Raw genomic sequence first — 21,231 nt, forward strand, 5'->3', positions numbered from 1 at the left:
TTTTGGTGGGGTTCCTTAAAGTTAGAATGCTTGACTCTCGCATCCTACCTGTTCTTTCCATAGAAATAGTATTTGTTTTTGCACAACCTTTGAACTCATGAACGTCTTTCTGATAGATACTGGGCTAATACAGGGGTATGACCTAGTGAATTTAGTCTCTGCCACCAGGCGATCTGCCATGGTGTTGGAAAGAAAGGACATTTCCAATAAAGAGTGACTCCCAGAACTCTGGTGAGAAGGTTTCATCAGAAGAAAATTTGCATTACTTATTAAAACTTGCAATATGTGAACCCTTTTACCTAACATACTGGTTCCAGGAATCCATCCATGTATATTTTTGTATGGTAAAGATAATGTGTATATTGACGTTTGCCACAGTATTAACATTATTATTGGAGATAACAAAGAAGGGCAATATATGAAAGGATTAACAAAAGGAAAACATTTGTAATTTTTTTCTTGCCCTGAATTCTTCCAAGAAACACAGCCTTGGAGATGGCTTGCCTCTAGGTTTGTTTGGGAAATCGATCTGAATGAATGGAAGTGGAAAACAGGAATAATGTGATGGAAAAGGAGAGGGGACATACCAATTGTAAAGCATATTATTGATCCTGCATTTCCAGATGGCAATAATTTGCCACTGCGTATCAATCTTGTTCGCAGACCTTTGGAAGAAATGTGTAGAGTTTACCTTGCTGTTATTTCCTGAGGGTTAGAACCTGATATTTGTTGCCTCCAGACCTCATTAGTCCCTCTGTGGAGTCCCAGCTTCCTTGCACATTCACATTTTTCTCATTGTAAGAATTTCTGAGCAATTGCCACAGATATCCCAAATGGGGACAGGGAAATCAAAGACCAGAAAGGGAATGTCATGCAGTGTGACTGAGCCAAAGGGATGCCAGATTCAGCCTGTGAACCACAAGGGCACATGAAACACTGCATCAGCTGCGTCACAGAAATTGTATATGGCCATTCTCCTTAAGGCGGGCACATAATAGGATGGACACTTGGTGTTCTACAAAACTGATGAATTATTGAACACTACACATGAAACTAATGATGTACTCTATGTTGGTTAATTGGGTTTAAATAAAAAAATGTATTGACCTTTCAATTTTGTCTTTGACCCTTCAGTTCCTCAGATGTGCGTTACTTTATTTCCAAATATTTGGGATTTCCCAGATATCTTTCCGTTGTTGATGTTTAGTTTAATTGTGCTGTGGACAGAAAACATGCTTCTCATGACTTTAACATCTTGTTTAGTGGCCAAAAATATGGCCTGTCCTGGTGAACTATCCATGTGCCCTTGAATGCGTATTCTGTGTATCGGGTGGAATGGTCTCAGATGTCAGTGAGATCAAGTTGGCTGATGCTGCTATTCAGGACCTCTCTGTCTTAATAGGTCATCTGACTAATTTGTCATTAAATCCTGAAAGAGGATGCTAAAGTTTCCAACATAATTGTGGATATAACTTTTTCTCCTGTTCTATCAGTTTTTTTGCATTATGTATTTTGAGAAATATACGTGTTTAAATTATGTCCTTGATGAATAAACATCCTTACCAATTTGTCATGTTCCCTTATTATTTCTGGTAATGTTCCTTTTATGGAATCTGATTTATCTGATATGAGTAGCCATTCCTGCTTTACTTTGATTATGGTGTGATTCCTTTTACTTTAGACCATCTGCGATTTATACTTACAGTGGATTTCTCATGGGTGATTTAGAATTGGTCTTACTTCTTTTTCCACTTAGATAATCTCTGCCTTTTAATCCATAATCTTTGAATAATTCTTGGTTGTTATCTCTTCACATCCTGCCTTCTCTCTCTTCTGGATCTTTACTTGCGCGTGTGTTAGGCCATCTGAACATATCCCACAGTTCTTGAATGACCTACATAGCTTTTCCCTTTCTACATTTTGCATTTCTGTTTGTTTAGTATCTATTTACACATCTTCAGGTTCACTAATTCTTTCCCTGGAGGTGTCAGGTTGGTTATAAAGGAATGCACAGCTATGACAAGCCTGTAAATAAAACATGCCCTCAATGCTTTAAGGCAAAACAATGTTTGGGTATTTTCCCTATTCACTTCTGTTAAGATCCTGGAAATATGAAATCACTAACCCAATCCTCAGAAGCATCTGGAAGTGTCCCTGGGAATAGGAATGACTTTATAACCGAAGATACTTTGTTAAATTGTCAAGGGTATTTGCCAATAAATATTGTAAGCTTTGGTGTTAAGATTTACTTCATTTTTGTTATGTGAACACAGCCTCTGTTTGACATGTCTTAAATAAGAGCAGCCTACATCTTTATAAATGTTGATATGGCATAAATGAGAGGCAGCTGAAGACTTTCTGGCTGCTTCCGTGAGGTTGAGCCATTAGTATGGATACATGAAAAGGAAAGTATTCAAAACGCTGCCCCAGAGGCTTATTTTTTTTTTCACATGCCTTGATTGTATTATAACTTTGTTTCTACCTGTACCTTCACCCATTTCATAGTTCCATATCTGTTGATGTTATTCATTTTTGACATTCTTTCTTTTAATGAATTAAATATCACAAGTCTGATGACTATTGTTTTGGGGTAAACTAAAAACACGCCTGTTATGAACACACTTGATTTATTACAGCCCACAAAACAATTAAGATAAAAGATGGCCTTCATTACCGTAATCCTCACCTTCAGCAGCTTCAAATGCCTTTTGGGGGAAAAAAAATCCAAAAAACTAGGAGTAAATAAATAATGAAGTAATTTTCCTTTGGGTTTTGAAAAAAGAAGCTTTCATTAAGTTCACATTTCACACTTTCTCATGTTTCTTCTTATACCTGTTTACATGTTTGTGAGAAGGCAGTCTAGGGCTTTGGGGTAGAATACTTAGCTATGGAAAATTTTTCTCTGTGCAAATCCATATGGCCTAGTTAATATAATTATTGAGCTAAATCTGTGTACTTACTCTAGGAAATTCAAGGCTTTCCTAGGAATTCCATTTGCAAGCGTGTTTCTGTGTCCTGCGGACATAAAAGACAGAATTTAGAAGTGTCACCAAGCCTGTTAAATAACCCAGTTTGACACAACAGTACCTTGAACCCTAAGCGTTCTGAGCCAAGTAGATGTATGTACGAATTCTGAGCGACACTGGCAACAACTCGTGAGATCTAAGAATTCCATTCTAGGTAGAAAGATGCGAAAGGGCTTTCTCGAGGTATTTCAGAAAAGATAATGAAAAGTATTCTGAGGGGATCATTTTTATATTTGTTAGGCTCCGTGATTAAAGGAGCAAGACTGATACAAAGCGAAGGTCAAGCAAAGTTTTATTTCATGCCAGGCATCGAGAATCAAATCGACTGGTCTGGCCGCCTCTTTCAGAGAGGCAACCCCTCCCGGCTTATAGAGCAAAGGCCGTGTGGTTGAGCCTAGCCACACACAGGTGGCCAAGGAGATTGCAACACACAGAAAGCTGCAGTCATGCTAGGTCACACACCGGTGGCCAATTGAATTACAGTTCACCCTGTAGTAGCTATTTGAACTAGCCTATCACCTTGGCCAGAACTGGTGCCCAAAAAGCGCCCAAAAGGTGGGGTCCACACTCCTTGGTAGCTAGGGAGTCTCCACCTGGCCCAACTCATCCCTGCATTCGGGCTCTGTTATCTCCACCTGACCTGACCCACCCTTGTATTTGAGCTCTCTTATCAGGGACTGGTCAACCATATTTTACTGGTTTCCCAGACTTACTTTTAAGTAAGTTCCCCTGGAGGGGGGTAGGGTCAGTTTAAGTTTTACTGCATAAACAACAAAATCACTGTTTAACCGAGATGAAATCGCTCTGGCTAAATAGGCCCTTACAATATTAATATACCATCCTGATGGCACTGGGAGCTAGTGTAAGGACACTCAAACTATTTTTTATAAACATGAGAGGAGAAAGGCTGTACACAAAAATAAAATCTTCAGGATACAGTGATGTGGCTTGGCAACACCTGATTGTCAAGTTTTAGGAAAAGGAGGGTATCAGACACCAAGCATGGGGTTAAGGATAGCCTCCCAGGGGGGCACCATTTGCATTTGAAGCTTTGTAACATGATATTCTTCCTTTGGTTCCAGTTTTTGAGTAGCAAATAACTCCAAGTATTAGTGGCTGAAAACAATAATCATTTATTTGTACATGTGCTGGGACAGAGAGGATGCCAGCATCTCTCTTTTTTATAAGGACATCAGTCCTCATGAACCAACCTTCGTAACCCAATGAGCTAAGTCTAATTACCTCTCAAAATGCCCCATTTCTCCATGCCATCACATGGGAGTTAGTGCTTCAGTGTGAATTTTGGGATGACACAAGGTGGTCTATCTGTAAGAGATATTGATCTGTTATTTTCTTATAATTATCTTTATTTGGCTTGAGTATCAAGACAGCTGCCAGGCTCATAAAATGTGGTGAAGTCTCATAAAGTGTGAGGTATGGTCTCCCTTTTATTTATTTTCATGTATAATATATATTCTTTCTTTCTTTTTTAAAGATTTTATTTCTTTATTTGAGAGTGAGAGAGAGCACAAGCAGGGGGAGGGGCAGAAGGAGAGGGAGAAGCTGACTCCCTGCTGAGCAGGGACCCAGATGCAGGACTTGATCCCAGGACCTTGGATCAGACCTGAGTGGAAGGCAAACACTTGACCGACTGAGCCACCCAGGTGCCCTATATCATATTTCTTTCTTAAAGGTTCTGCAGAATTTACCAATTAACCCGTCTACGACTTTCTCTCCCTCTCCATGTATATATAATTTTTGAATGTTTTAAAATACAAATTCCACTTGTCCTTTTCTGAAATTTGACCTTAGTTTTGGGCAATTCTAATTCAATAGACAGAGTTTTATGTTTCTGAGTTTCAGCTGAGACCAGTTTCCAAAGTCCTCTTTCTTCCCACCCTCTGTCATCTCTCACCCTAAATAAACCCTATGAAAATTGGTATTTTCAAACTATGTATAAGACTCAATGGAATTCATTGATCAGGCCATCTATACTATAACACACACAATGCACATACACAGTGGGGAGGGAGTGACTGTTGTATTCGGATGACAGGACTTTCTCTCCATCACTTCCATCAGAAACAGGAATCAAGGACCCTTCCCGGGACTTCGCCCACATTTGATGAGCAGAATACACTTAATGTCATCATTGTTTGCTGGATCCCTGAGAGATTTACTCAAAGGAGGCTCAGAGAAAGAGAGAAGAGGGAATTTTCAGGAAACTAATTAGCTTTAAGAACCTCAGCTTTCCCCTTCAATTGACCTTGCCACACGCGATCAGACCGGCAGAATATCTGCATAAACTTTATTTGCTGGGATGGAGTCGGGACACATAGCATGTTTTCTGCTGGAGTATGTGTGAGTATAGGTATAAATGGATGCACTTTCCCCTAACACTTTGCGTTCCGAGGCTTCAAAATACCTGAATAAAATGTAGTCTTTCTTTCTAAAGAAATTGATTTATATGGATGCCGTTTTACGACACCCTGCAGTATTCGTAAAGTGAAATATGTTCTAAATTCTGCAGCTCTAACTGTGTGATCCCTCCTGCCATTATTTTAGTCTAAGAAATTAGACTGGTAATTAAGTATTTGACTGCACAGTCAAGAGGCACGTACTTTCATACTTGACCCTGTATACATTTGTATTGGTTTTGTCTTTTGAAGATATATTTATAAAGCTGGCACTTAGATTCAGACCATGTGAACATATGTAGATAACAAATATATCCTTTAACTGAATAGTTTCTATTTCTTTTGTCTTTATTATTCCCAATGACTAGCTTAGCAGTTTTGCTGCTTTTCCTTCCCTGAATAGATGTGGTCTTTTCATCTTATAAGATATGGCCATTCTGGTAACGTTCTGGGATGATGTAGAGAATGGGAAGGCATTCAAGTGTAGCTCATAAGTTATTTGAACGCATAAAGACAACAATTTAATCATTTCGAAGTAGATTTTGGAGTATTCTTAATTGAAAGGCTTTCCTCATAATTAGAAACTTCATGGTCAGTGGGGAGAGAAAATATGAAATAAAGAAGGAAAAAAAACAAGCAGCCAAACTATCTAGTTAAACATCAGGTTGGTCCTACTTCACACACTTTAATTGAAGACTTCTTATTGTTATAGCTAATAAATACGTTCTTTTTATCTGTTTTAAATGGTACTTGAATGGGCTTTTTTATTTTGAGAAAGTAACACATTAAAATCTTGAGTAAAATTTAAGCAGAAATAATTTTATCTTTCCCAGCAAATTCTAAGGACTGTGTTAACTTCCGGGGAGTGTGAATACCTATAGTACACACAAAAAATTATGGATAGTCAAAAGGCAATATCATAATGTAGCAGACACTTACAGGGCTGAGTCTTCAAATTCCCTTTTCTCTCCCCTCTTCCTTAGTAATTTGAATTTGGTTTCCAGCGCAGCTGAGTGGCTCAGTCGGTGAAGCATCTGCCTTCAGCTCATATCATGATCTCAGGGTCCTGGGATCAAGCCCCATATTGGGTCTCTGCTCAGCAGGGAGTCTACTTCTCCCTCTGCCCCTCCCCCTCACTCATGCTCTCTCTCTCTTTCCCTCTCTCAAAATAAATTTTAAAAAACCTTGAATTTGGTTTCCACAATAACAAAAAAAGTCATAATTACACCATTTATAAGAGACACAGGCTAGAATTCGATCCCTGCCTTATGACTCTAAAGCTTTTCCAACACTCACGTATGATACTTATATGAACTGATAGAAATTTAAAGCCCCATATTTTACACATTGTCTCTGGCTTTTTATACATAGGGAAACAGTGTATTGTCCCAATAATTATTCAAATGTAAGTATATATCTCAGTACCATATTTACACAGAGAAATATAAATTATATAAACCCACATGCCTTTAAAATATGTTTTCACTTTAAAATTACATTTGGGGGTTGCTTTGTGAAAATAAAATAACTGTTGATTTATGGATCTTAATAAGGGTCTGATCCTTTCTTATAATAGAAGTGTTATTTATGTTGTTCCAGTTAAGACAGGAAAGTTTCTCCATGGGGGAGGAAGCCATTGATTTCCCTTTGGGGGTCCTAAAAGTGATTTTCTATTTCACAAGCTAGAAAGGAGACCCCTGTGTACTCTGCTTTATGCAGCCAAAGCTTATCTTTTCTTCAAAACCCACTCAATCCCTTTATGATTTGTGCCCATGAATCTTTCCCTGACCTCTTCAACTCGTGATCTCATGCTGCTCTAAGCTAACAGCATCGACTCTCCTTTCTACAATGGTGTCGGGGAACACATGATAGAAGCAGATAGCGATTCTCCAAGAACAGGGAAACTGAGGCATATGCAGTGAAAGAATTGAGAAAGTCTTAAAGGTTAAGCATTGCTTGCTCACAGATTTGGAGTGGCTTTTTTATAAGGGGGCAAGAACTGATTCAAGCAAAAGACGCTGTCTCATGGATAAGTCTAGACTCATGGAGGACAGTGATCCAACATGGAACTCATGCTAAGTCATTTGTGCTTCTCAAGAATAGAAAAATAGATTTTAGGGCTATCATCATGGAGTAAACAGGTAGGCATATGATGACATTAGCAGACAAAGAGGAATTCCAGTGTATGATATCCAAACTTTCCCACTGAGTTCCTCTTTGTTATTACTGTTGTTTTTAATTAATTTAAAATTTTTTTTAATTTATTCAAGTGTACATACTATAAATGTAGAGAATCCATTAACTTTTGATTAACTAAGCAACCTCAAAGCTTGAGGTGACGTATACCACTAATTGCATTTCTTCAGGGCTTAGATAGAATACCACCCATCTCCATGCTCATGGGTTGGCTGTGGGTCTACAGAACCTGACCCAGAGCAGCTGGACTTGGCTTCATGGTTTGAGTTGGGTTCAAGTTGACCCCACAGGTTTCTTTCCTGTTCAATTCCTGGTGGACTTCAGGCACGCTTGGGAAAACCAAATCACAGAAGTGTGTTCTAAGTGTCTGTGTGTGTTTGATGTTGGGTGTGGTTCCATCGCCAAAAGCAAGTCAGACAGTCATAGGTCCAAGCCCCTTAACAGAGGCTGAGGTAAGTCTCTCTGTGGGAGGCTTTGCAGTCATAGCTGTAGTTACTCTAGAGGAGTGAAGAACTGACAACAAGAATTGAATCCATCACATAAAGTTAACAACAGTACCAAATGTATATAAGAAATATCAGGAACCAGGTGGTGGGTAATAGGGAGGGCACGTACTGCATGGAGCACTGGGTGTGATGCCAAAACAATGAACACTGTTATGCTGTAAATAAGCAAATAAAAATAAATAAATTAATTAAAAAAAAAGGCAAATTCCATGGGATAAATAAAATGTTTTAGCTCTAAAAAAAAAAAAAAAAGAAATATCAGTATTTCCCCATCGCTCTCCTTCTTAGCACCTAATTCTGCTATCCAAGAGATAAATATTTTCTATTGTTTTTGGTGTTTACCTTTATCCATCTACCCCATCTATCTATCTATTGATCTACCATCCATCCAATACATTCAGTAAATAATTTTATGTTTCTGTGTAATGTAATTTGGTATTAGTAGATAGTTATCAATTTGAAACGTTCTCCAATTCCTGTAACAGTAAATAAGAGCTTGGCCTTGTTGAACACTCATCCATGTTTTCCCTTCTCCCATGATATCAAGATAATTCATCATAATTTGGGGGTTTAATCCATTACCAGTGTTTACATGATGCTTTGATGTAATTCACTGCTTACATAATATTTTTTTTATTTCCTGTAGTCCCTTTGTACCTATTTCTATTTTTCAATGTTCCAGAAGACATTGACCAGTGTTTTGACCCCGTCACTAATTTTTCCTGGTGTTCAAGCAAAGATCTCAGCACTCTACTAATTACACACCCTGCCCCCAACAAAGCACCTCAGAGTCATTCTCCCTTCCTCTCCCCCGACCACCACAGCTTTGTTTCCTTCTCTCTAGACTGATGCTCTCTACTCCTCATGCAAGCCCATTAACCTTTCTTTACTTCTCCACTTGAAATACTACTAGTAATCAATATTCTATTCGTATGCAAAGTTTCTGTTGAAAAATCAAATGTTAGATTCTTAGCTGGTGGTCTGGTTTATTTCTCACGCAAGTTTTTAGTGTATCCATTTTATTCTTTTATATTTGAATCTCACAACAATATATCTATTGCTGATTGCTGTTTTAATTAGTGCCTTCTTCAAAGTGAAGACTAATTTTCAAGTCTGGAAAATCATCTTTTTATTATTATTATTACTATTCATTTATTTTATCCCCTCCCTGAATCTTCTAGAGTTCCTTATTTTTATTATCTCTTCTCTCCTACTTTTCGTCTTTTTGCTTTGTTTGCTCTCTGGACAAAATGCTCTGTATTACTCTGGCGGAAGTCACCATCACCTCTTGCCTAAATTAATATAATGCTCTCTCGACAAATTTTCCTGCCTTTACCCTTGTTTCATTGTTGTCCCAGGCTCAACATAGCACCCTTTTAAAAATTGTCAGAATATTCCCCACCCTAGACTTCACAGTGCTTTTTATTCTGAATTTCAGAGGTAGGAGTTAACGTCTTTACAACAACCTACAGAGCCCTTCTTGCTCTAGAACGTCATTAACCCTCTGTCTGGCTTTCTTACTTTTCTCTCTTGGGCTCATTCCATCCTAGACATATCAACTGCTTTGCTAGTTCTCTGATCAAGAGCTTGTACTAATGGAAAGAAAAAATGAGCCCCCCCTCAAAAAAAAAGCCACAGATGAAAGCCACATGTGTGGCTTTAAATTTTTTAGTACCCAATTAAAAAAATAATAATGAAAAGTAAGTGACATTAATTTTAATAATATATTTAACTGAGCCTAATGTGTTTAGAATTTATCATTTTAATATGGGGTCAAACATTTTTAAATTATTAATGAGAAAATTTTACATTCAGTCCCCAAAGATGGATGCATATTTTACATTTATAGCACCATTCAATCAGATCAGCACTTGATCTATAACTGTCCTTCAGAGATGGAAGTCCTTCCCAAATGGAAGCGAGAGGTCAGGCTCTGCATTAGGCCAGTCCTTTTCTATGGACCACCCCTGAAGGAAGTCTAGAGGAGCTCCCTTCCATGGAGGGCAATGCCCAAGAGAGAAAGACCTAGCTGAGTTTTCAGCAGACAACAGCCCTGAATCATTAAAGTCCTTGAGTCTCAAGGGTCTGAGCCACGCACCAGAGGATGTAAAATAAAAAGTAAGATGTAGGGGCACCTGGGTGGCTCAGTGGGTTAAAGCCTCTGCCTTCGGCTCAGGTCATGATCCCAGGGTCCTGGGATCGAGCCCCACATTGGGGTCTCTGCTCCGCGAGGAGCCTGCTTCCTCCTCTCTCTCTGCCTGCCTCTCTGCCTGGTTGTGATTTCTCTCTGTCAAATAAATAAAATATTTTTTAAAAAGTAAGATGTAATAAAAATTAAAAATAAAGATGCAGCAGGCAGGCCTTTTAAAAACACACATTTATTTGCAAGTCTCTCTCTCTCTTTTTTTTTTTTAAGATTTTTATTTATTTATTTGACAGACAGAGATCACAAGTAGGCAGAGAGGCAGGCAGAGAAAGAAGGAGAAGCAGACTCCCTGCTGAGCAGAGAGCCCAGTGTGGGGCTCGATCCCAGGACCCTGAGATAATGACCTGAGCCAAAGGCGGAGGCTTTAACCCACTGAGCCACCCAGGCGTCTCACAAGTGTCTCTTTTTAAAAAAATCTCAGACACATTATTTTTTTTTTTTTTCTCATTTTATTTTTTTCAGCGTAACAGTATTCATTCTTTTTGCACAACACCCAGTGCTCCATGCAAAACGTGCCCTCTCCATTACCCACCACCTGTTCCCCCAACCTCCCACCCCTGACCCTTCAAAACCCTCAGGTTGCCCCAACTTCCCACCCCTGACCCTTCAAAACCCTCAGGTTGTTTTTCAGAGTCCATAGTCTCTTATGGTTCGCTTCCCCTCCCCAATGTCCATAGCCCGCTCCCCCTCCCCCAATCCCACCTCCCCGCAGCAACCCCCAGTTTGTTTTGTGAGATTAAGAGTCATTTATGGTTTGTCTCCCTCCCAATCCCATCTTGTTTCATTTATTCTTCTCCTATCTCCTACCCCCCCATATTGCTTCTCCATGTCCTCATATCAGGGAGATCATATGATAGTTGTCTTTCTCCGATTGACTTATTTCACTAAGCATGATACGCTCTAGTTCCATCCACGTCGTCGCAAATGGCAAGATTTCATTTCTTTTGATGGCTGCATAGTATTCCATTGTGTATATATACCACATCTTCTTGATCCATTCATCTGTTGATGGACCTCTAGGTTCTTTCCATAGTCTGGCTATTGTAGACATTGCTGCTATAAACATTCGGGTACACGTGCCCCTTCGGATCACTATGTTTGTATCTTTAGGGTAAATACCCAGTAGTGCAATTGCTGGGTCATAGGGTAGTTCTATTCTCAACCTTTTGAGGAACCTCCATGCTGTTTTCCAGAGTGGTTGGACCAGCTTGCATTCCCACCAACAGTGGAGGAGGGTTCCCCTTTCTCCACATCCTCTCCAGCATCTGTCATTTCCTGACTTGTTAATTTTAGCCATTCTGACTGGTGTGAGGTGATATCTCATTGTGGTTTTGATTTGTATTTCCCTGATGCCGAGTGACGTGGAGCACTTTTTCATGTGTCTGTTGGCCATCTGGATGTCTTCTTTGCAGAAATGTCTGTTCATGTCCTCTGCCCATTTCTTGATTGGATTGTTTGTTCTTTGGGTGTTGAGTTTGCTAAGTTCCTTATAGATTTTGGATACTAGCCCTTTATCTGATATGTCGTTTGCAAATATCTTCTCCCATTCTGTCAGTTGTCTTTTGGTTTTGTTAACTGTTTCCTTTGCTGTGCAAAAGCTTTTGATCTTGATGAAATCCCAACAGTTCATTTTTGCCCTTGCTTCCCTTGCCTTTGCCGTTGTTCCTAGGAAGATGTTGCTACGGCTGAGGTCGAAGAGGTTGCTGCCTGCATTCTCCTCAAGGATTTGGATGGATTCCTTTCTCACATTGAGGTCCTTCATCCATTTGGAGTCTATTTTCGTGTGTGGTGTAAGGAAGTGGTCCAATTTCATTTTTCTGCATGTGGCTGTCCAATTTTCCCAGCACCATTTATTGAAGAGGCTGTCTTTTTTCCATTGGACATTCTTTCCTGCTTTGTCGAAGATGAGTTGACCATAGAGTTGAGGGTCGATTTCTGGGCTCTCTATTCTGTTCCACTGATCTATGTGTCTGTTTTTGTGCCAGTACCATGCTGTCTTGATGATGACAGCTTTGTAATAGAGCTTGAAGTCCGGAATTGTAATGCCACCAACTTTGGCTTTGTTCTTCAATATTCCTTTGGCTATTCGAGGTCTTTTCTGGTTCCATATAAATTTTAGGATTATTTGTTCCATTTCTTTGAAAAAAATGGATGGTATTTTGATAGGGATTGCATTAAATGTGTAGATTGCTTTAGGTAGCATAGACATTTTCACAATATTTATTCTTCCAATCCAGGAGCATGGAACATTTTTCCATTTTTTTGTGTCTTCCTCAATTTCTTTCATGAGTACTTTATAATTTTCTGTGTATAGATTCTTAGTCTCTTTGGTTAGGTTTATTCCTAGGTATCTTATAGTTTTGGGTACAATTGTAAATGGGATTGACTCCTTAATTTCTCTTTCTTCTGTCTTGTTGTTGGTGTACAGAAATGCAACTGATTTCTGTGCATTGATTTTATATCCTGACACTTTACTGAATTCCTGAACAAGTTCTAGCAGTTTGGGAGTGGAGTCTTTTGGGTTTTCCACATATAGTATCATATCATCTGCGAAGAGTGATAGTTTGACTTCTTCTTTACCGATTTGGATGCCTTTAATTTCTTTTTGTTGTCTGATTGCTGAGGCTAGGACTTCTAGTACTATGTTGAATAGCAGTGGTGATAATGGACATCCCTGCCGTGTTCCTGACCTTAACGGAAAAGCTTTCAGTTTTTCTCCATTGAGAATGATATTTGCGGTGGGTTTTTCATAGATGGCTTTGATAATATTGAGGTATGTGCCCTCTATCCCTACACTTTGAAGAGTTTTGATCAGGAAGGGATGCTGTACTTTGTCAAATGCTTTTTCAGCATCTATGGAGAGTATCATATGGTTCTTGTTCTTTCTTTTATTAATGTGTTCTATCACATTGATTGATTTGCGGATGTTGAACCAACCCTGCAGCCCTGGAATAAATCCCACTTGATCGTGGTGAATAATCCTTTTAATGTACTGTTGAATCCTATTGGCTAGTATTTTGGCGAGAATTTTTGCATCTGTGTTCATCAAGGATATTGGTCTGTAGTTCTCTTTTTTGGTGGGATCCTTGTCTGGTTTTGGGATCAAGGTGATGCTGGCCTCATAAAATGAGTTTGGAAGTTTTCCTTCCATTTCTATTTTTTGGAACAGTTTCAGGAGAATAGGAATGAGTTCTTCTTTAAATGTTTGGTAGAATTCCCCTGGGAAGCCGTCTGGCCCTGGGCTTTTGTTTGTTTGGAGATTTTTGATGACTGTTTCAATCTCCTTACTGGTTATGGGCCTGTTCAGGTTTTCTATTTCTTCCTGGTTCAGTTGTGGTAGTTTATATGTCTCTAGGAATGCATCCATTTCTTCCAGATTGTCCAATTTGTTGGCGTAAAGTTGCTCATAGTATGTTCTTATAATTGTCTGTATTTCTTTGGTGTTAGTTGTGATCTCTCCTCTTTCATTCATGATTTTATTGATTTGGGTCCTTTCTCTTTTCTTTTTGATGAGTCTGGCCAGGGGTTTATCAATCTTATTGATTCTTTCAAAGAACCAGCTCCTAGTTTCATTGATTTTTTCTATTGTTTTTTTGGTTTCTATTTCATTGATTTCTGCTCTGATCTTTATGATTTCTCTTCTCCTGCTGGGTTTAGGGTTTCTTTCTTGTTCTTTCTCCAGCTCCTTTACGTGTAGGGTTAGGTTGTGTACTTGAGACCTTTCTTGTTTCTTGAGAAAGGCTTGTACCGCTATATATTTTCCTCTCAGGACTGCCTTTGCTGTGTCCCACAGATTTTGAACTGTTGTGTTTTCATTATCATTTGTTTCCATGAATTTTTTCAATTCTTCTTTAATTTCCTGGTTAACCCATTCATTCTTTAGAAGGATGCTGTTTAGACTCCATGTATTTGGGTTCTTTCCAGCTTTCCTCTTGTGATTGAGTTCTAGCTTCAGAGCATTGTGGTCTGAAAATATGCAGGGAATGATCCTAATCTTTTGATACCGGTTGAGACCTGATTTGTGACCCAGGATGTGATCTATTCTGGAGAAGGTTCCATGTGCACTAGAGAAGAATGTGTATTCTGTTGCTTTGGGATGAAATGTTCTGAATATATCTGTGATGTCCATCTGGTCCAGTGTGTCATTTAAGGCCTTTATTTCCTTGTTGATCTTTTGCTTGGATGATCTGTCCATTTCAGTGAGGGGAGTGTTCAAGTCCCCTACTATTATTGTATTATTATTGATGTGTTTCTTTGATTTTGTTATTAATTGGTTGATATAGTTGGCTGCTCCCACGTTAGGGGCATAGATATTTAAAATGGTTAGATCTTCTTGTTGGACAGACCCTTTGAGTAGGATATAGTGTCCTTCCTCATCTCTTATTATAGTCTTTGGCTTAAAATCTAATTGATCTGATATAAGGATTGCCACTCCAGCTTTCTTCTGATGCCCATTAGCATGGTAAATTGTTTTCCACCCCCTCACTTTAAATCTGGAGGTGTCTTCGCGTCTAAAATGAGTTTCTTGTAGGCAACATACTGATGGGTTTTGTTTTTTTATCCATTCTGATACCCTGTGTCTTTTGATTGGGGCATTTAGCCCATTAACATTCAGGGTAACTATTGAGAGATATGAATTTAGTGTCATTATTAGCCTGTAAGGTGACTGTTACTGTATATTGTCTCTGTACCTTTCTGATCTACTACTTTTAGGCTCTCTCTTTGCTTAGAGGACCCCTTTCAATATTTCCTGGAGAGCTGGTTTGGTGTTTGCAAATTCTTTCAGTTTTTGTTTGTCCTGGAAGCTTTTGATCTCTCCTTCTATTTTCAATGATAGCCTAGCTGGATAGAGTATTCTTGGCTGCATGTTTTTCTCGTTGAGTGCTCTGAATATATCATGCCAGCTCTTTCTGGCCTGCCAGGTCTCTGTGGATAAGTCTGCCGCCAATCTAATATTTTTACCATTGTATGTTACAGACTTCTTTTCTCGGGCTGCTTTCAGGATTTTCTCTTTGTCACTAAGACTTGTAAATTTTACTATTAGGTGACGGGGTGTGGACCTATTCTTGTTGACTTTGAGGGGGGTTCTCTGCATCTCCTGGATTTTGATGCTTGTTCCCTTTGCCATATTAGGGAAATTCTCTCCAATGATTCTCTCCAATAGACCTTCTGCTCCCCTCTCTGTTTCTTCTTCTTCTGGAATCCCAATTATTCTAATGTTGTTTCGTCTTATGGTGTCACTTATCTCTCGAATTCTCCCCTCATGGTCCAGTAGCTGTTTGTCCCTCTTTTGCTCGGCTTCCTTATTCTCTGTCATTTGGTCTTCTATATCACTAATTCTTTCTTCTGCCTCATTGATCCTAGCAGTGAGAGCCTCCATTTTTGATTGCACCTCATTAATAGCTTTTTTGATTTCAACTTGGTTAGATTTTAGTTCTTTAATTTCTCCAGAAAGGGCTTTAATATCTCCAGAGAGGGTTTCTCTAATATCTTCCATGCCTTTTTCGAGCCCGGCTAGAATGTTCAGAATCGTCATTCTGAACTCTTGATCTGACATATTACCCATGTCTGTGTTGATTAGGTCCCTAGCCTTCGGTACTGTCTCTTGTTCTTTTGTTTGTGGTGATTTTTTCCGCCTTGTCATTTTGTCCAGATAAGAGGATATGAAGGAGCAAATTAACTACTAAAAGGGTGGCAAAGACCCCGGAAAAATGCGCTGTAACCAAATGAGAAGAGACCCCAAATTGTGGGGGGGAGAAAGGGGATAAAACAGCTTCTGAAAAAAAAAGAAAAAAAAAAAAAAAGAAAGAAAAAAATTTAAAAAATAAAACAAATAAAAAAATACAAAAAAGAAAGAAAAAATATATATATTTAGATGAACTAGTCAAAAAATGTTAAAAAAGAAAAGGGTAAAAGTTTTAAAAAATTTAGCAGAAGAAGAAAAAAGAAAAAAGAAAAAAAAATTGAAAAAAGAAAAAAAAAATTGAAAAAAGAAAAAAAAATTGAAGTAGCCGCAAGACTAAAGAATCATGGGGAGAAAGCCATGAGTTCCGTGCTTTGCTTTCTCCTCCTCTGGAATTGCTCTGCTGTCTTAGGAATTGAATCTGCTTTCTCCTTGCTAGATGAAATTCGTTCTGGCTGGATATTTTGTTGATCTTCTGGGGGAGGGGCCTGTTGTAGTGACTCTCAAGTGTCTTTGCCCGAGGCGGGATTGCACCGCCCTTACCGGTGGCCGGACTAAGTAATCGGCTCGGGTTCGCTTTTGGGAGCTTCTGTTCCCTGAACGCTTTCGGTAGAGTTCCGGAGGACGGGAATGAAAATGGCGGCCTCCCAGTCTCCGGCCCGGAGGAGCCGAGAGCCTGGGGCCCCACTCCTCAGTGCGCCCCCAGAGGACAGCACCCAATCACTCCCGTATCCCCAGCCTCTAGCCGCGCTCGGAGCTCACCCAGCCCGCGACCAGTTCAAGGTAACCCCGAGCTGAGAGTTCAGTCCTCGGCTCTGTCTTGGCAGCCGGTTTCTCCGTTCTAATACCTGCGAGCTCTCCGACACTCCGACACCCCCGATCCTTCTGTGACCCTGCGGGGCCTGGAGCCACGCTGGCCTCGCGTGGGCTTCACCCCGGTTTAGCCCCTGGAGCAATGTCCCTCAGTGGAACAGACTTTTAAAAGTCCTGATTTTGTGCTCCGTTCCTCCGCCGCTTGCCGCTTGCCGGGAGCCGGCCCCTCCCCCCGCGGTCTATCTTCCCGTCGTTTTAGATTCACTTCTCCGCCAGTCCTACCTTTCAGAAAGTGGTTGATTTTCTGTTTCTAGAGTTGCTGTTCTTCTCTTCACTCTCCCGTTGGATTTGTAGGTGTTTGCAATGTTTAGATAAGCTATCGAGCTGATCTCCTGCTACCTGATGTAGTCTCAGGCTGCTACTTCTCCGCCATCTTGACTCCTCCCTCTCAGACACATTATTAATTGAAAAACAAGGATTGCTCATTCCTATTAGGGGTCAAGGGTTTTAGTAGGTCAGTAATTTGAGCACAAGTATCTAAATAATTCCAGGTTTAAAACCTAGATCAAAACATCCAAAGAAAGAATTATATATAAAGTTATATTACTATATATGAGACTACCCTGATTTATGGTGAGAGATAAATTCTATCCATACGCTAAAAATCTCCTCCAACATTTTTTATTAAGTTATGATGAGATTAAATGAACATCCTAGCTCCTCTTTCTGATAAAACTGTTTAGGAGAAATTAAATTGAAGAAGTATTGGTAAAAATCCTGCTAATATACCAAAGTCAGGAAGAATGAGTCTGAGACTTACAGCCAAGATATGACTTGGGATTGATACTGAATGCTTCAAATGGGTTTCCTTTTGTATCCTGGACCAGAAGCATTTACAACAATCTGTGAAAGAGATACACCAGGCAGAATGTCCAGTGGACAGTGAGGTTTTTTCTTGATCAGGCAGAGGTTGTCAGTGATATTTCAGGCAGCGGCCCCAGAAAGGGTATCAGGCATAGACATATTGTGTCCAGGGACTGAAGGCAGGCAGAACAGAACAGACCTTATTGATAGCTGTCCCCAGCAAGGCAGCTTCCCCAAGCACACAGAGATAAAATGGCACTGCTGGAAATGCTAACTTGTCCACACTTTATATTGCTGAAGTGGTAATGAAAATGCATATCTCTTCTATCTGTTCCTATTAGCTTTGGCTGCCCAGCAGAAGATCCAAGTTAAGTGTGGCTTAAAGGAGGTGTGCTAAGGAAAAATTACTGAAAGTCAAGAGGAGAGATAGAATTAGACTTGACTTGATTTTGAGAAGACACTGGGGAAATAAGGAGCACAAATAATAATCAAAATAGAATAATGTCCTTGAGTAAAGGAACTGGGTCTGCAGAATGCATAGGTGAACTCAACACCAGGGAAAATCAATTGAAATAGGCCAGTATATGCCAGCCACCTTAAAAAAATAAAGAATTTGAAAATGTCAAGTAAACAATGGAAATAAAACAAAATTTGTTACCAGCAAAGGAAGAAGAAATCAGACTGCCTTCAGATGCCTCCTCAGCATTAAACACAAGAATACAAAGGGAGATTTGAAGGAAATGAATTATTATTAATGATTTCCATTTCCAAACAGGTATTTTAATCATGAAGTAGGAGTCAAACATGAAGAGAAAGAGTACTCATGTCCTTTCTCTAAAAGTGTTCATTGAGGTGCTCTTCAGCTAACTGGATCCAAAATAAAAACAAAAAAACAAAAAACAAAACAAAACAAAAAGCTCAAAAGTGAGCATTTCTGACTCTTAATCTCACAAAACAAACTGGGGGTTGCTGAGGGGAGGTGGGGTTGGGAGAGGCGGAGGGAGTTATGGACATTGGGGAGGGTATGTGCTATCGTGAGTGCTGTGAAGTGTGTAAACCTGGTGATTCACAGACCTGTACCCCTGGGGAAAAAAAAAAAAAAGGATGAATACCCAACTTTTGTAGCATCATGGACGGGACTGGAGGTGATTCTGCTGAGTGAAATAAGTTAAGCAGAGAGAGTCAAGTATCATATGGTCTCACTTATTTGTGGAGTATAACAAATGACATGGAGGACATTGGGAGATGGAGAGGAGAAGGAAGTTGGGGGAAATTGGAAGGGGATGCGAACCATGAGAGACTATGGACTCTGAGAAACTTTTGAAGGGGCGAGGGTGGGAGGTTGGGGGAACCAGGTGGTGGGTAATAGGGAGGGCACGTGTTGCATGGAGCACTGGGTGTTGTGCAAAAACAATGAATACTGTTACGCTGAAAAAATAAATAAATTTATAAAAAAAAAGTGAGCGTTTCTAAAATAACATTAGTAGAAAATACAAAAAACATGTAAACTAGTTATGAGAAATCAAGTACAAAAAGTATGATTATTTTTAAAAAAGCAACTAGTTGGGGAGCCCAGGTGGCTCAGTCAATTCAATGTTTGACACTTGATCTCAGCTCAGGTCTTGATCTGAGGGTCACATCCTGTGTTCTCCTCCCTGGGCATGGAGCCTATTAAAAAAAAGTGCAACTAATTATCATAAGAACAGATATGTGATGTTAAATGGTGATCATAAGCAGGTTCTAAGAACGCAGATCATATCCCCAAAAGTGAGGGACTGAGATTTACAGAAGTAAATAAAATATGCTAATTTGTAAAATATGCTAAATATGCTAGTATTAAGTAGGGTGGGGCCAACAAATACAATTTTATCACTGACATTGGTAAAGAGAAAATATTAAGTGTGTGTGTGTGTGTGTGTGTGTCTGTGTGTATTTCCCAAAAAATAAAAGGTGAGCATTTTTAACATTAAGGAAAACGTTACTTGTTCAAAAATTTGAGATAAATACTTATGCTGAAAAAGTTAAAAAGAGTGAAATTAATAAAATGATATCCAACTAACAAAATTATTGGTGATGACAATAAATATAAATGAGTTAAAACTCCTCTATTAAAAGATAAAAACTCTTATAAATCAAAAATGCAATCCAGAAACTTGCAAGAAATTAGGTAGTATGGAAATTTGGATTTGTAAAAATCTCCTCTACAAAAATAATAAAATAAAATTTATGACGTAATGGTAGCAAAAATGATATCATGAATGGTGAAACAAACTAAAGGCCATTAGCCAAACATAAATAATAAAAATCAATTTTTGTTATTTTTTATATTCTACATAAAGGTGTAGAACAAATTGGACCAAATCAAAAGATGTCCCACTTAAGAAGGAGCAGAAAAGAGCCAAGTGAGATATTTTTTAAAAATTTTACTGCTAGGGGAGCCTGGGTGGCTCAGTGGGTTAAGCCTCTCTGCCTTCATCAGGTCATGATCTCAGGGTCCTGGGATCGAGCGCCACATCAGGCTCTCTTCTCAGGGGGAGCCTGTTTCCCCCTCTCTCTCTTCCTGCCTCTCTGCCTACTCACGATCTCTCTCTCTCTGTCAAATAAATAAAATCTTTTAAAAAACTTGTACAGGAATTCAGTAAAGTGTCAGGATATAAAATCAATGCACAGAAATCAGTTGCATTTCTGTACACCAACAACAAGACTGAAGAAAGAGAAATTAAGGAGTCAATCCCATTTACAATTGTACCCAAAACTATAAGATACCTAGGAATAAACCTAACCAAAGAGACTAAGAATCTATACACAGAAAATTATAAAGTACTCATGAAAGAAATTGAGGAAGACACCAAAAAATGGAAAAATGTTCCATGCTCCTGGATTGGAAGAATAAATATTGTGAAAATGTCTATGCTACCTAAAGCAATCTACACATTTAATGCAATCCCTATCAAAATACCATCCATTTTTTTCAAAGAAATGGAACAAATAATCCTAAAATTTATATGGAACCAGAAAAGACCTCGAATAGCCAAAGGAATATTGAAGAACAAAGCCAAAGTTGGTGGCATCACAATTCCGGACTTCAAGCTCTATTACAAAGCTGTCATCATCAAGACAGCATGGTACTGGCACAAAAACAGACACATAGATCAGTGGAACAGAATAGAGAGCCCAGAAATCGACCCTCAACTCTATGGTCAACTCATCTTCGACAAAGCAGGAAAGAATGTCCAATGGAAAAAAGACAGCCTCTTCAATAAATGGTGCTGGGAAAATTGGACAGCCACATGCAGAAAAATGAAATTGGACCACTTCCTTACACCACACACGAAAATAGACTCCAAATGGATGAAGGACCTCAATGTGAGAAAGGAATCCATCAAAATCCTTGAGGAGAATGCAGGCAGCAACCTCTTCGACCTCAGCCGTAGCAACATCTTCCTAGGAACAACGGCAAAGGCAAGGGAAGCAAGGGCAAAAATGAACTATTGGGATTTCATCAAGATCAAAAGCTTTT

The sequence above is a fragment of the Meles meles genome, chromosome 18, assembly GCF_922984935.1.
Source record: "Meles meles chromosome 18, mMelMel3.1 paternal haplotype, whole genome shotgun sequence".
In the NCBI taxonomy this organism is placed as follows: domain Eukaryota; kingdom Metazoa; phylum Chordata; class Mammalia; order Carnivora; family Mustelidae; genus Meles; species Meles meles.